The following is a 14,882-nucleotide window of genomic DNA, read 5'->3' as shown; positions in this document are numbered from 1 at the left end:
CTTAACAGGCATTTGATTCTGCCATGAGCTGAGCACTCTGGCCCTGATCCAGCAAAGCACCTAAACATGTGTTTAACTTTAAATTAACACTGTAGTTAACAATGAGAGACAGCTGATTTTTTCCTTGAACATATTAAACAGGGCTGTCCAGTAATTTGGTGGGAATAATACATGTTTCCTCTTCTAATCTATTACTTAGCTAAAACTCCTGTCTTTTCACAGATGTATCTGAAGCTTTATTCATTTAATCTTATTTGTGCTAACAAGTCCCACTTAAGTTTTTTCATATAGGTTGTGACTGAAGTACTCAATATTCTTGCATGTACATTGGTCCTCTTATTTTACCACTGGAATTCAAAACTGGAAGCTCCTCAAAATAAGCAGGAAAGGATTTGCCTTCCCTGTTTTGAAACAAATATAGTAGGATCTCTATTTGCTGCTCTTGTAAACAAGGTTCTTAACATGCTTATGTGCCTCAGTTTTGCCTAACTATTTTCAGATATCATGAGTCTCCATTGGAATTAAATATTTGGGGTCACATTCTTTTGAAAGATTTTTGAAAGGTGACCTATGTAGATGAGTGGACTATGCTAGATATATTGTACTGTGGAATCCAAATATTTTTTAGGGTTTTAAAGATCCAGCATCATACCATTCCTGCAAGGGTTTATAATGAGGGCAGGCCAGGAAGAGACATGAAAGGCTGAACCAGCAATCTCTTTCGAAAAGATGATCAAACAACATACCATATGAAATTCACCAGGATTATACAGAAAACATTTATACTGCTTCAAAATAACAATGGGATAAGCTCATTAACTTTCATGAGTAGAAATACTTGAACTACAAAAGCCTGTAGAAACAAGAATGAAAGGTAATATAGGGAGAGGCGCAGAGTACTGAACAGTACCAGCAACAATATAGGTTGATACGAAACATTGGTAGATAAGGAAGGGAGTGGGAGATTTCAGTCTAACTTCATGAATGTCCTCCTTTTGGGAAAATATTTAGCAATGACTTCTGAAGACATTCATTAACTTTAATTTAGTGTAAAATAAAGATGTTTAATGATGCATATTTTAAACAAAATACATAGAACTCCTTCTTTTATTACCTAAAACAGAAATACTAGTTTCTTTGAAATTATAGGTATTTCAGAGGACATAAAGAAAATGTAAAACAGTAGAAAAAAAGTAAAACAGAAGAGAATGAATCAGTCATCTTTTTGCTCTAAGGTGGTGTTTACTGTCCGTCCCCCACCCCCACCCAGTGTGTAAAGTGATCTGAAAAAAGTGGGGTGCCTATCATAATCTGGGAGCAGCAGCTTTGAGTACTCTCCTCAGCTACCCAGATCAATTTTTTATTTTTTTGCCAGGTCCGCGATAGTTGCGACAACCTCGCCTCCCCCGCACGCGTCTGCCCCCTATACACACCCTTTAATCATTGTTCCCACCCCACCTGCTTTTTTAATACAAAGAAATTTGAAATGGCTGTGTTCATTTTTGTTTTTTGGGATAATCTTATTCCTTGTTGTCACTCAGGCCCCAAGCACATGAAGTGTTTTCCTATTTCAGGTTGCTTTCCTGAATCAGGGCCTAAATTCATAACTTTGTAAGTTTATAAACCGAGTTTTATTACTGGTTCCAAGACCTGGTTATTAGACCACAAAGCTTATCATCTTTCTTGAATTAGCGATGGTTACATTATTTGAAAGATTTCAGAGTAACAGCCGTGTTAGTCTGTATTCGCAAAAAGAAAAGGAGTACTTGTGGCACCTTAGAGACTAACCAATTTATTTGAGCATGAGCTTTCGTGAGCTACAGCTCACTTCATCGGATGCATGCCGTGGAAACTGCAGCAGACTTTATTTATACACAGAGAATATGAAAAAATACCTCCTCCCACCCCACTGTCCTGCTGGTAATAGCTTATCTAAAGTGAGCATCAGGTGGGCCATTTACAGCACAAATCCAGGTTTTCTCACCCTCCCACAATTATTTTTTATGAAAATGATATAGCAGGAAAGTTGGACTTGACAGGTGGCTATATCTGTACATTTCAGTTATAATTTTGTGTAAAATTATTCTGAACTTTTATGTATCTTCTGCATGGATAACTTGTACTTGTGTTCCTCCTCATTCAGGGAGAGGGTAAGGAATAAGAAAATAGATCAGACTTGCTCAGGTAGATGTGGATTAGGTTAACAATCCGTCCTTGGGTGTTGGGGGAAGAAAGCAGATTCACTCACCAAACAGGTTTGTTCTTAATTGAGGGAATGTTTCTCAAATGTTAATTGGAACCTGAACTTGAAACTGGAAACTGAACTTAGAAAACAATAAAAAAAGACAGGTGTAGTCCTGGTTAAGAAAGGTAAGCACCACACATCCAGAGAGACTTTATAAATAAATGGGTCTTGCTACAACTTGCAGGTAGTACAGAGATTGCTTTCTAGCAGGACAGCCAAACTTTACCAAACTGAGGGATGGCAGAGAAAGAACTTTGTAGATAAGCTATTCTACTAATCCTGTCTATTTTAGGCAATTATAATGCTCCTGTCACCATAGTATCTAGGACAGGGGTTCCCAAACTTGGTTCGCCGCTTCCCACATCTCCCATTGGCCAGAAACCGGCGAACCATGGCCAATGGGAGCTGCGAGCAGCCGTACTTGCGGATGCTCAGATAAACAAAGTGTCTCACAGCCCGCCAGGGGCTTACCCTGAACAAGCTGCGAACCAAGTTTGGGAACCCCTGATCTAGAAACAGATACAGAAGAGTCTTATTAAAACTGTCTGTAAAGAACCTTGCTCTTTATCATTCCTATGTTCAGACTCTAGGGCTGTAAATGTAAATAAATTTAAATTGGTATTCTATTATTGTTTACCAGTGTGATTAAAACTGTGATTAATTGCAACTTCTTTTAATCTTGTGATTAATTGCGATTTTTTAAAAATCTTTTGACCACCCTATCAGACACTATTTTTCCATCTTCTTCTTCCCTTTTCTTTCTTTTTTCTTTCAAATCAACCTGCTTTTTAATTAACATGAACTGAATTTGAATTTAGGTCTTGTTTAGACTAGGATTTGGAAGTTGTTAGCTATTATTTGTTGAACCTGACAAGATTAAACATGTGGAAGGTACACTACTTTGTCTATACTGGGCTTTGTCTACACTATTAATGTTTGCTAACCGTGTCCAAATCCTGGCCTAGACAAGATCGTAGGACACTTTAATTGGAGTAAAACATTCTCAGGAATCCCTAAGTGAAAGAGATACATTTTTGGTTAAAAGAAACCATATGCTTCTCCTTTGAATAGTCAGGTTCACTGTTCCCACTATAGGTGTTTTTCCCTCTGCTGTGCAGATTTAAACTTTAAGTAAAATTTTCAAAAGTGACTTAGGCAGCTAAGGCCTGTCTTAAAAGTCATGTCACTTTAACTATGCCAGCATAGCGAAAGAGGCAACACCCCCTCGTCTCTCAATACAGTTATGCAGGTATAGATTATTTCATTTTGGTGAAACAAAATAAGGCTGCACGGTATAAAGCACCTTATATCAGTATACCTGAATCTACACTATGGCTTTAACCAGCATAGCTATGTTGGTCAAGGGTGCAATTTTAAATCAACATAGTTATTCTATTAAAATTTTTTAAGCGTAAAACAGGCTGAAGTCTCTTTGAAAGTCAATGGGACTTAGGCCTGATCTACACCTAAAAGTTAGCTCAGGGCTCTGAAAAATTTCATACCTTGTGCAATACAGTCAGGTTGACCTAACTCCCACTGTACATGCAGCTAAGGGCATAGCTACACTTGCACATGTAGAGCGCTTTGAGTTAAACCAGCCTTCGTAGAGCGCAGTAGGGAAAGCGCTGCAATCTGTCCACACTGACAGCTACAAGCACACTAGCATGGCCACAGAGAGCAGTGCATTGTGGTAGCTATCCCAGCATGCAAGTGGCTGCAACGTGCTTTTCAAATGGAGGTGGGTGGGTGGAGTGTGACAGGGAGTGTGTTGTGTGTATGTGGGGGGAGAGAGCGTGTGTTTTTTTGGGGGGTTGAGAGCATGTCAACATGTTGTCTTGTAAGTTCAGACAGCAGACCCCTCCGACCCCTCCCGCCTCTCTCTCTCACACACACACAGCATTCCACAGTAATGGTTGCTTTGTCTTGGAGCAGATAAGCATGCCGGCTGTCAGAAACGGCGCTTTCAAAGGGCATATCCATATTCCTACAGCGAGTTCAAAACAATGAGAAGAGTGGCCACTTGACTTAAGGAGATTATGGGACATTTCCGGAGGCTGATCAGAGTGCAGTAATGCAACACCTCGTTCACACTGACGTTTCAGCCAAGGCGCAACAAGCGTTAATCTTCTTGCCGAGGTGGAGTACCAGGAGCGCTCTAGCCATGGAATCAGAGTGCTCTACGTGCCTTGCCAGTGTGGACAGGCGCCCGGGGCTGCTTTAATGCGCTCTAACTCGCAAGTTAAGCCAAGCCCATCAACGATCTACATAACACCACTACAGTGGCACAGTTGCAATGCGGTAGCAGTGCTGCTGCAGCGTAGTAATACCCATAGGCTCCAAGTCTGTGAGTCAATGGGACTTCAGTGCTTTTGAGAATTTTATTCCTTGTCTAGAAACTGGGGTGTGAGATTAGATCAAATTACCCAGGTCAATCCAAGCAGTTTAGCACATGCTTAACATGCCTTGACTACAGTTTAAGATGTTAATAGTTTAAACGTAGGTAACGCAATCTAACATCATACCTTTAAATACTAGTTTAGATAAGACTTGAGAGTGCTTCTAGAGCTGTACTGTGGGGGAATATTAGTTCAACCACAATTAAGGTTAAGACTATCTTCTTGTTTAAAATAGACGATTTTTCTAAATGCTCTAAAAAACCCATAGTGAAATATAAGTCAGGGACCAATAAAGTTGTTATAACTAAGCAAATATTTAGACTCATGAGATATATGAATAAGCAATAAAATATAGTGAAAGTAGCGTCTGTATGTCTCATTTTGTGATGTCTGGGGAAATGTATGAACTGCAGCCCAAGTAGCTGGTTTACAAGTCTACTCAGGAAACAAGTCTTCTTTCCCAGTTTGAAGCTTGTTTGAAACTGATTTAGGAAGGCTGAAACCTTTAGATTTATAAGATTCCCTGACACAGAATTTTAGCCTCCTAGCAATGAAGAGTTTTGGTCTAATCCATAGACCTCCTGAAAGCTTTTGTCTTTTTGAGGTAAATTCAGAGAACTCCTTGCACATCCACTGTGTGCCATAACTATCCCTCCAGATGAAGAGTGCCAGGGAAGTGGAATGAAAGTGTAACCTTCTGAACAGTGGACGACAATTTGAGGATGAAGGCCAAGTCTTGGTGAAGCACTACTCTATCTGAGGGCTTGTCTACACAGCCTCACAGTTTGGACTACAGGGTGTGAACAGCAGTGTGCACCCAAGTGCTGAGCTTTAACTCCCCCCTGTGGGAGCTGCAGGCACAAAGTAAAAGGTTCCTAGTTCATGTTAACTTAGTCCTCTTCAAACAGAGCTACATTAATTTGAACTAGGAACCCTTTAAGTTTGCACCCCATTGTCCACATGAGGGAGCTACAGTGCACCTCTGTGGTGCATACTGCTATTCACACCCTGCAGTCCGAACTGTGGGGCAACGGAGACATAAGTGGAGTGAAAGATACAATATTGAGTAAAATCCCATTGACAAAACTCCTGGCTCTGAGATTTGTGGAGATAAGTAGTGCCACTCTGAACGTATGGCTAAAATTGAGGTTTATTAAAGCATTCTTTACAAGGTTAAATTTGCAGGTCACTCTAACTTGTGAGGGTCAGGGATGAATCACTTGACATATGGACAGGACAAGCATCTGCAATTTCCAGTAAATAAGAATGCTAGATATAGCAGAAGCAGGTTTGTGCAGAGTGATCACCTTTCAGCTAAGAGACAGGCCACAGAGAAAGTCAAAGATGGAGAATTTGAGCTGAACTAATTTAATGGGCTTGGCTATGAATAATGCATTAAATCCTTCCAGAATATTCTGATATTATAGAATTTTTTTTTCAGGATGATAGGAGAAGGAATGCAACTCAGAGACCCCTTCCCCAATGGCAATGACCATTAGCTCCTTGGAGCAGAGACCATCCTTCTTGAGTCCTTGGGGAAGCACCAAGCACACAGTGAGACCTAGAGTAAATAAATAATTATAATGATTTAAATATAATCAATATGTTAGGGATCCCAGCGATTGGTGGTCCTCATTTTGCCTCTCTCACCAATGGGCTTACTCCTAGTGTGACGCTGCACTCCATAATGTTTTATGGAAATATGCTTATGAGTGTAAATATGATGTAACTGGAATATGCTTCATGCAAAAGGTCTCTTGTAAGGTATTATTACAAAGCTTATAATCTACTGAGTGTGTTCTTTCTATTGACAGGTTTCAGAGTGACAGCCGTGTTAGTCTGTATTCGCAAAAAGAAAAGGAGTACTTGTGGCACCTTAGAGACTAACCAATTTATTTGAGCATGAGCTTTCGTGAGCTACAGCTCACTTCATCGGATGCATACCGTGGAAACTGCAGCAGACTTTATATACACACAGAGAATATGAAACAATACCTCCTCCTACCCCACTGTCCTGCGTGACCAGAGAGATTGAAGTGTTCTCCGACTGGTGTATGAATGTTATAATTCTTGACATCTGATTTGTGTCCATTTATTCTTTTACGTAGAGACTGTCCAGTTTGACCAATGTAAATGGCAGAGGGGCATTGCTGGCACATGATGGCATATATCACATTGGTGGATGTGCAGGTGAACGAGCCTCTGATAGTGTGGCTGATGTTATTAGGCCCTGTGATGGTGTCCCCTGAATAGATATGTGGGCACAGTTGGCAACGGGCTTTGTTGCAAGGATAAGTTCCTGGGTTAGTGGTTCTGTTGTGTGGTATGTGGTTGTTGGTAAGTATTTGCTTCAGGTTGCAGGGCTATCTGTAGGCAATCTCTGGTCACGCAATCACAGACATGAAGGTCGCTACCTTAAAACAAAAAAACTTCAAATCCAGACTCCAGCGAGAAACTGCTGAATTGGAATTCATTTGCAAATTGGATACTATTAATTTAGGCTTAAATAGAGACTGGGAGTGGCTAAGTCATTATGCAAGGTAGCCTATTTCCCCTTGTTTTTTCCTACCCCGCCCCCCCCAGATGTTCTGGTTTAACTTGGATTTAAACTTGGAGAGTGGTCAGTTTGGATGAGCTATTACCAGCAGGAGAGTGAGTTTGTGTGTGTATGGGGGTGGGGGGGGTGAGAAAACCTGGGTTTGTGCTGGAAATGGCCCACCTTGATTATCATGCACATTGCAGGGAGAGTGGTCACTTTGGATGAGCTATTACCAGCAGGATAGTGAGTTTGTGTGTGTGGTTTTTGAGAGGGGTGAGGGGGTGAGAGAACCTGGATTGTGCAGGAAATGGCCCAACTTGATTATCATGCACATTGTGTAGAGAGTTGTCACTTTGGATGGGCAATCACCAGCGGGAGAGTGAATTTGTGTGTGGGGGGGTGGAAGGTGAGAAAACCTGGATTTGTGCTGGAAATGGCCCAACTTGATAATCACTTTAGATAAGCTATTACCAGTAGGACAGTGGGGTGGGAGGAGGTATTGTTTCATATTCTCTGTGTGTATATAAAGTCTGCTGCAGTTTCCACGGTATGCATCCGATGAAGTGAGCTGTAGCTCACGAAAGCTCATGCTCAAATAAATTGGTTAGTCTCTAAGGTGCCACAAGTACTCCTTTTCTTTTTGCTTTCTATTTGAATGTATGTACCATTCTCGTATCTGAAGCTAGAAATATAAAGTATAACTCTGAGGTCCTACTGTAATTATGCAAAGTGTGGGCCATTGATGATGGTTTAGAATCTTGATGGCTCCCATTGACTAGGATAATTGGTTGTAAATGGCTCTGTTTACTTTCAAGCCTTCCTATGTTTGTGTAAGCCAGCCCAGGAAGAATGGTGGAAGGAATCCATCTTAAACCTGTCAGCATAGTCTGTTTTTCTTTGTTAGGCCTGTCCTGTAGTAGGTAACTTCTGGGAACTCTTCTGGCTCCTCTTAAACCTGGTGCTTTTCCATTTAGAAGGATGGGTGGGCATCCAGAGAGACAAAAGATTCCCCCTTGTGCCAAAGCTGGAAGAGAACAAAGGGGGCTGCCAGAAAACCCCTGCTTACCACCTGAGCTGGAACTAACAAGGACTGTACCGGGGAAAGGATTGGGCCCAGACTAGGAAGGAGTCTGTGAAAGAAGCTTATTGGAACATCTCTGAGGGTGAGATATTACCTGTATCAGTTTTTTAATGTACTAGGCTTAGACTTGTGTATTTTTGCTTTAGTTTGCTTAGTAACTTACTTTGTTCTGTCTGTTATTACTTGAAACAACTTAAATCCTACTTTTTATCCCTAATAAAATCAGTGTTGTTTATTAGTAAACCCAGAGTAAGTGATTAATACCTGGGGGAGCAAACAGCTGTGCATATATCTCTATCAGTGTTATAGAGGACAGACAATTTATGAGTTTACCCTGTATAAGCTTTAGACAGAGTAAAATGGATTTATTTGGGGTTTGGATCCCATTGGGAACTGGGTGTCTGGATGCTAGAGATAGGTGACCTGCTGAGCAGTTTTTGGTTAAAGTCTGCAGCTTTGGGTGCGTGGACCAGACCTGGGTTGGTGTCGCAGCAGGCTAGCGTGTCTCGCTCAACAAGGCAGGGTTCTGGAGTCCCAAGCTGGCAGGGAAAACGGGCTTAGAGGTAATTCCAGCACGTCAGGTGACCGTCCCAAGGGGGTCTCTGTGACTGAACCTGTCACACCTGACTCTCAGGCATTAGCAATCTCTGCAAGTACAACTCATTTAGATGAAATCCCCATTGCCCCATAGTCACAAAAGCATCGCTTTTTCCCCATGCCTTAGCGGTATGAGAATACAAACAACAACAATACAATCATGGGCCAAGAGTTAGTCCTTAGAAATGCAGCCATCAAGCATAAACTCACCCATACCTCTAAACAGAGAAGCCCTTAGTGACAGATACATTATAAAGCCCAGATAAAGATGAGTTTGGAACACATGAGAATCGCTTTAGCTACTTCCTACTTCAAGAAGGAATTTTCTAACTAGGGGTTTTCCCATGCCAATTTGGCCCATTCAGGTATTATTTTTCCACAACCTTCAATGGAGCTGATCACACTTAGTTAAGTTAGGATTATGTGCTCACAAAAATTCATACACAACCTTAAACATACAAGCTATTGTATTGAGAGAGGAAAGTTCTGCCTGTCTGGGTTGTGGTCGTGAACACTGAGTCCTCAAGAGATTGGGAGGCAGGGAGAAACACCAGAGGGCTACTACTAGTCTCTCTCCTCCATGGTTGGGCGAGCCTTTAAACTACATCAAAAAGCAGAGATTAAATTAGTACTGTGTCTAGGTCAACAGTCCCACTAGATCTATCACACCCATGCTTCTCTCAGCAAGAGAGTCAGCTCACACACAGTCAGAATGGGATGACAAGTGAAAACTGGAGTTTAAACTGGAAGGTGAATTGCAACCTTAACATTTTTCCCAGTCCAAATTGTAAAAAAAACTGGGAGGATATTTTTAATTCTAATCTAGTTCAAACAAACATACATCACTTTTCCATCTCTTTTAGACTTAAGATTTGATCTGAATATTCAAAGCATCAGTTTCCAACAGATTGTGGTTTAATAAGATCACAGCCACAATATAAGTTTGAAATTAATTTTCTGGGGTGAAGTGGGAGGGAGTAGAGGCAAAGGCTTTATAACCTTTTCTGATAAGAGTTTATGGATGGTACAGATAACCTGTTGATCACCCAAGCAAAAGGAGCATCTAACATAGTTGATTAGCCAATTCTGAACTGCTAAAAGATCTTTAGGGGATTCACACTGTCTGCACTGGGGCGGGGGGGAGTAGCAAAATCAACTGACAGATTAATCCATGTATGCAGTGTTGTTGTAGCAGTGTTGGTCCTAGAATATTAGAGACGGTAGGTGAAGTAATATCTTTTACAGGACAGCTTTTGCTGGTGAGAGACAACAATCAACCTTACACAGAACTCTCCTTCAGGTGTGCTAATCCAGGTTCATCCAAATAGTTTCGAATGACTAGGAGGATGTAAAAAGAAAAGGAGTACTTGTGGATGTAGAATCCATAGTTTCCCCAGTTTGAACCTGCTAATTATTATCTTTTATTCAGCATGAGAGGTTGTCCTCAAGAAATTTCAGACTATTTTACAGCATCTTAAACCACAATTCACATATCCAGACAGGATGAAACAGTGTCTTGAATAAAATAGCTCCAAATGAACATCACTTAAAAAAAATTATTGGAAGTACCCCTTCCAGCATGAAATCCTACCACACAAATAATTTAAGTAAATTTGCATAAGGGACTACTCCAATTAAAGACAGAATAACTTGTTTTATTAATGCATAGTTAATACATAGAGAAGTGGAGATCATACTCAATATCCAAGCTACAATTTTGATAAACCATGCAATAATAATATATGTAAATTAACAATTCCAGCCAACTGCAGTGTTCAAAAATCATAAATCAGGCCCTCAAAATATGAGATTTGCTTAAAAATCATGAGTCTTATTAAAAATAGTAAGTTTTAGGTGCTTTTTATTTGTCTGCTGGTTTTTGAGCCTTTAGGATGTATTTATGTTATGATTTTCCAACTTTTCTCCACTACCATGAGAGCTTTTTTTTTTTTTTTTTTTTAAATTGAAGCTGAGATTCTCATAGAAGCAACTGAACACAAGAGCTGGGCTTTAAGAAAACACCTCATCAAATATCACTGGACCTGGAGATGAAAATCACAAGATTTGGCAACACTGCAATTCTTTAACATAGACGAAAATTCACAGATCCTGAGATTTCAAGTTACCCTCAAATGGAAATAGCCCTTTGCATATTTTTTAATATCCTCTAGGAACAGCTTACTTGCTAACTCATCACAAGTTTCTGTCTAGATTTAAAAGAACTACTGTGTTAATACAGTAGAGCAAATAAATATCATACTTTAGTTCTGTTATTACTTTACTGACAACTCCTGAAATTACTGTTTTACAGTTATTCTGCAATCGTTCCTCTCTCTCCAATTACTGGCCAAATTCTGATCTTTAATCTTAGATGTCTAAAAATATAAGGACAGACTGATAAATGGAAACCAAATATATTTAATAAAATTTGCTTCAGGAGGCTGCTTGTTACACAATTGCTGTCCGTGACGGAAACTAGAGTAGAGTCATCTCTTAGTACATCTGTTCCTCTGCTAGTGGTTTAACTGACAGGAAGCAGAAACAAAGATATGGAGTCTGAATGACAAGTGTTTCCTGCCTTCACAGCTACATCTTTCTTTTTTACTTGTCATAAAATAATCCACTGGTCCTTAAGTGTGACAGGCAAAGATACAAGTAGCAGCATACATAGCGAGATGAATTTCTCCTAAAACTTAGGACAAATATTTTTTTCAAAAAAGGAGGGCAAAAAGTTATTCCCACACAGAAATATAGTCAATTTGATATGACATAACTAGTCCAAGTTTATTGGAACATGGTTTCATGAGAATCACAAACCATAATATTAAAACTGTGATCATATCAACTCTTCAACTGTATCCCAGTACTACACACATCAGTACTACGTAAGTTTTAGTGTGTGGCCTTCTGTAAAGCAGCTACTAGACAGCAGAGCATCCTAGTATGTCAAACACTCCGTATCAGATAAACAGAGAGAAACAGAGGTTAACCTTAAATATACAGCAGCCAATGGTGGAAGCCACATTGCTCAGAACTTTCAGTAGTCGTCCAGACATTAAAACATTAAAAATATATGCTGAATGTAACAATTTTCTACTGGCATGGGATTAGATTAGATGACCGAACAGGTTTTTTTAACTGTAGTTTCTAGGATTCCACCATAAAATAATGAAGGTGTATTTAGTTCACTACGGGGGAAAAAAAAAAGGCACAGTAAGAACTACTATAGAGTTGGCAAGCAAAGGATCAGGGGACAGACAAAGCAAATTTTCATTAAAAAAAGAGGCACAACTCTGTTACAGCTGTAACCAGGGTCCTCAGGTTCTAATGACTATATATTCAAAAAGCCCCTTTGATCCCCCTAGTATGTTATACCTGAAGATCTCTGTGAGGTAAAGTCATCCACTTGCTTCCAGACTCCCCGCCAAAATCTAGGCCATCAGAAAGTTTCATTTTCTTAGTCAGCCAGCAACCTAAAAAAGTTGACCACATTGTTTTTAAGGAAAGAGGAGGAACGGAGAGAAATTGTTTAAGGTGGTCCTAAGAAGTGCAACTAGGGGTGGATAAGAAATGCCATACAGGATCTTCTCGATTATCCTACTTCTGTCAGTGGCCAGTTGTCTTGATTTAATGATACAAAAGAGAGGGAAACAAATTTTAGGCTGGATATCTGGAAGGTTCACTAACAGTCTCCAGGAAAGTATTGGAAGTTACATTATTTAATTGCTTTAAATTAAACAGAACAAAGCTACTGGAAATAATAAATGGCATCTATCTTAGAGTTTTACACTGCTGCCCTCACTGTAGCATCTGAGCTCCGTCCATGTAAAATCAATAGCAACAGCAAAGTGCCTGGTGTACTTCATGGTGTCTCTGGCACTTCTACCCCAAGCAGAGTTTTCACCCCATAAAGGGAGTTTTTTTGGGAGAGAAGGGAGGCAAGAGGGGTTGCTGATTGAAAGGCGGTTGGGAATAAAAAGGGTGTTCAACTTGTGAGTGTCACTTCCTCCACAGCACTGGACTCGGGTCACTTGCTGGTTTAACAAGAATAAATGGCAGATTCTCCGTAACTTGAAGTCTTTAAATCATGATTTGAGGATTCAGTAACTCAGACAGAGGTTGTGGGTCTATTACAGGAAAGCGTGGGTGAGCTTCTGTGGTCTGCATTGTGCAGGAGGTCAGACTAAATTATCACTCTTTTGGACTTAAAGTCTTTGGTGTAAAGGCTTTCTTCAAGAAGAAAGTTTTTGCAATGTTTCCTAAAGATGGCCAGACTCTGGATTTGTCTGATCACCTCTCAAAATTGTTCTGCAGCCAGATCTCCATAACAGATAATGCTTTGTCCCCAGTTCTTACATGCTTAGTCCTGGGCTTTGCAATTTGCATTGACCCAGAGAAGCACAGCTGTCATGGTGTTTCATAGATAAAAATCCAGGGCTTTGAAAATTAGGAGCAAGGCCTTCAAATGGCATAGAAAATTGACTGGGAGCCAGCGGAGGAACTTAAGCACAGGCTCATCTCTACAGCGTCTCAGCACCTATGAGAAAAGTAGCTAGTCACTGTACAGTATCAAAGAAACATGGTTCAGGAACACACCCTTCACACTCAACTAACTCGTAACATTAAAACAAATCAAAAAAATACAAAACAACGTTTATTAAAAAAGCCATGCAGCATGCTCTGAAAGCTTACTAAATTTTGCTGAATTGGCAGAGAGGTAGAAGATGACTGAAAACGTTTTTTCCATCTCAGATTCCTACAACAATATTACACAGGCAACAACATTTTATAGTTTTGCCTCTTACTTTGTAAGTCACATTGGTCATATCTCTTGCAACATACATTGGCAGCATTCAACGTTTTCCGAGGAAAACTGGGATGGCAGAGATGTTGACATTGAGCCAGAATTGGTTTACATGGGACTCAGATATTCTTTTTAACCCTGGAAGTTCAACTCTGTTCCACTTACAGAGTGAACATTTTATTACAGCAAAAGCTTTCAGATCATAACTACATATTTTCACAATGTATTACTAAGATTTCCTGACTGCCACATGATACAAAAAGGAATGTTTACAAGCATAATAGTTTCTAGTACACTTGTATGTTACAAAATTAGGCAATCAAACTAGAACAAGCAAAATATTTAACTTGACACAGAAATAAAGCTGTGAATAAATGAGATTTTTTGATACAATCAAGAATTTGGCATCTTTCTAAAGATGAATATTTTACCAAAAATTAAAAATGAAATGTCATGATATTCTACTGAGACTGTTACTGATTTAAAATAAAAAAAACCATTCACTCTGATCTTTAAATTCTATTAAAACTGAAGATTTATCCCTGAAACTAATTACTGTGTCACTACAGTGATGCGCCGTTATATTTTTAGTAGCCAGTCTGTATCACTCAACTGATCTGGTTAAAACTATTATTGTTGTTGTTGTTATTTGCTATCAGGGACCCATTGTGCTAGGTGCTGTATAAACATAAAACAAAATGATTGTCCCTGTTCCAAGGAGTTTACACTCTAAGTATAAGACAAGAAACAACAGATGGATACAGATAGAAAGGGGAGTACAAGGAAACAATGAGACAATATTGGTCAGCATGATAGGCAGTGGCCTCTGCACACCAGCACCCTCGCTGTTATCACATTCTTTGTAGGCATCAAGGCAAAGGAGTATCCTGAAGGTAGATATCGAGGTAGTTTTGTGGATGTTTATGGGAAGCTTCTCCCAAGTGTGAGGGGCAGCACAGGAGAAAGAACAAAGGTGCTTATCTGAAAATTTAATAAGGGGGCAATGGAGACTGGCATGACTGGCCAATCAGAGGCAAGTATCAACCGCTCAATAGCAAGTGAGAGATGATAGGCAGGGCAGGAATTGGCCATGAAGAGCCTTGAAAGTGAAGACAAGCAGGACTGAGTGGTCTCCACGCAGCAGCTTTTTTCTACAAAACAAATCAACTTATTTGGTGTATCCAAGCCTACCAACATACCTGAATAATTTTATCAGGGCA

The 14,882-nt window shown here is 39.9% G+C and overlaps 1 protein-coding gene across 7 annotated transcripts in view; it reads right to left on the bottom strand.

Annotated features, from left to right (window-relative positions):
- ELF1 (E74 like ETS transcription factor 1) overlaps positions 1-14,882 on the bottom strand; it is a 148,710-nt gene that overhangs the window by 76,242 nt on the left and 57,586 nt on the right. Inside the window, exon 2 of one of the 7 annotated variants that reach the window (XM_073345892.1) lies at positions 12,234-12,331. The exons of 5 other annotated variants lie outside the window; for them this stretch is intronic. The gene's annotated coding sequence lies outside the window, so the exon portion shown is untranslated. Of the gene's footprint in view, positions 1-12,233; positions 12,386-14,882 lie in introns of those variants that run through there. One more of the 7 variants, XM_073345883.1, reaches the window with a different exon arrangement.

Source organism: Lepidochelys kempii, chromosome 1 (assembly GCF_965140265.1).
Source record: "Lepidochelys kempii isolate rLepKem1 chromosome 1, rLepKem1.hap2, whole genome shotgun sequence".
Lineage (NCBI taxonomy): Eukaryota > Metazoa > Chordata > Testudines > Cheloniidae > Lepidochelys > Lepidochelys kempii.
The sequence above is the reverse complement of the archived record's forward strand: the minus strand, read 5'-3'. Positions and strand labels throughout refer to the sequence as shown.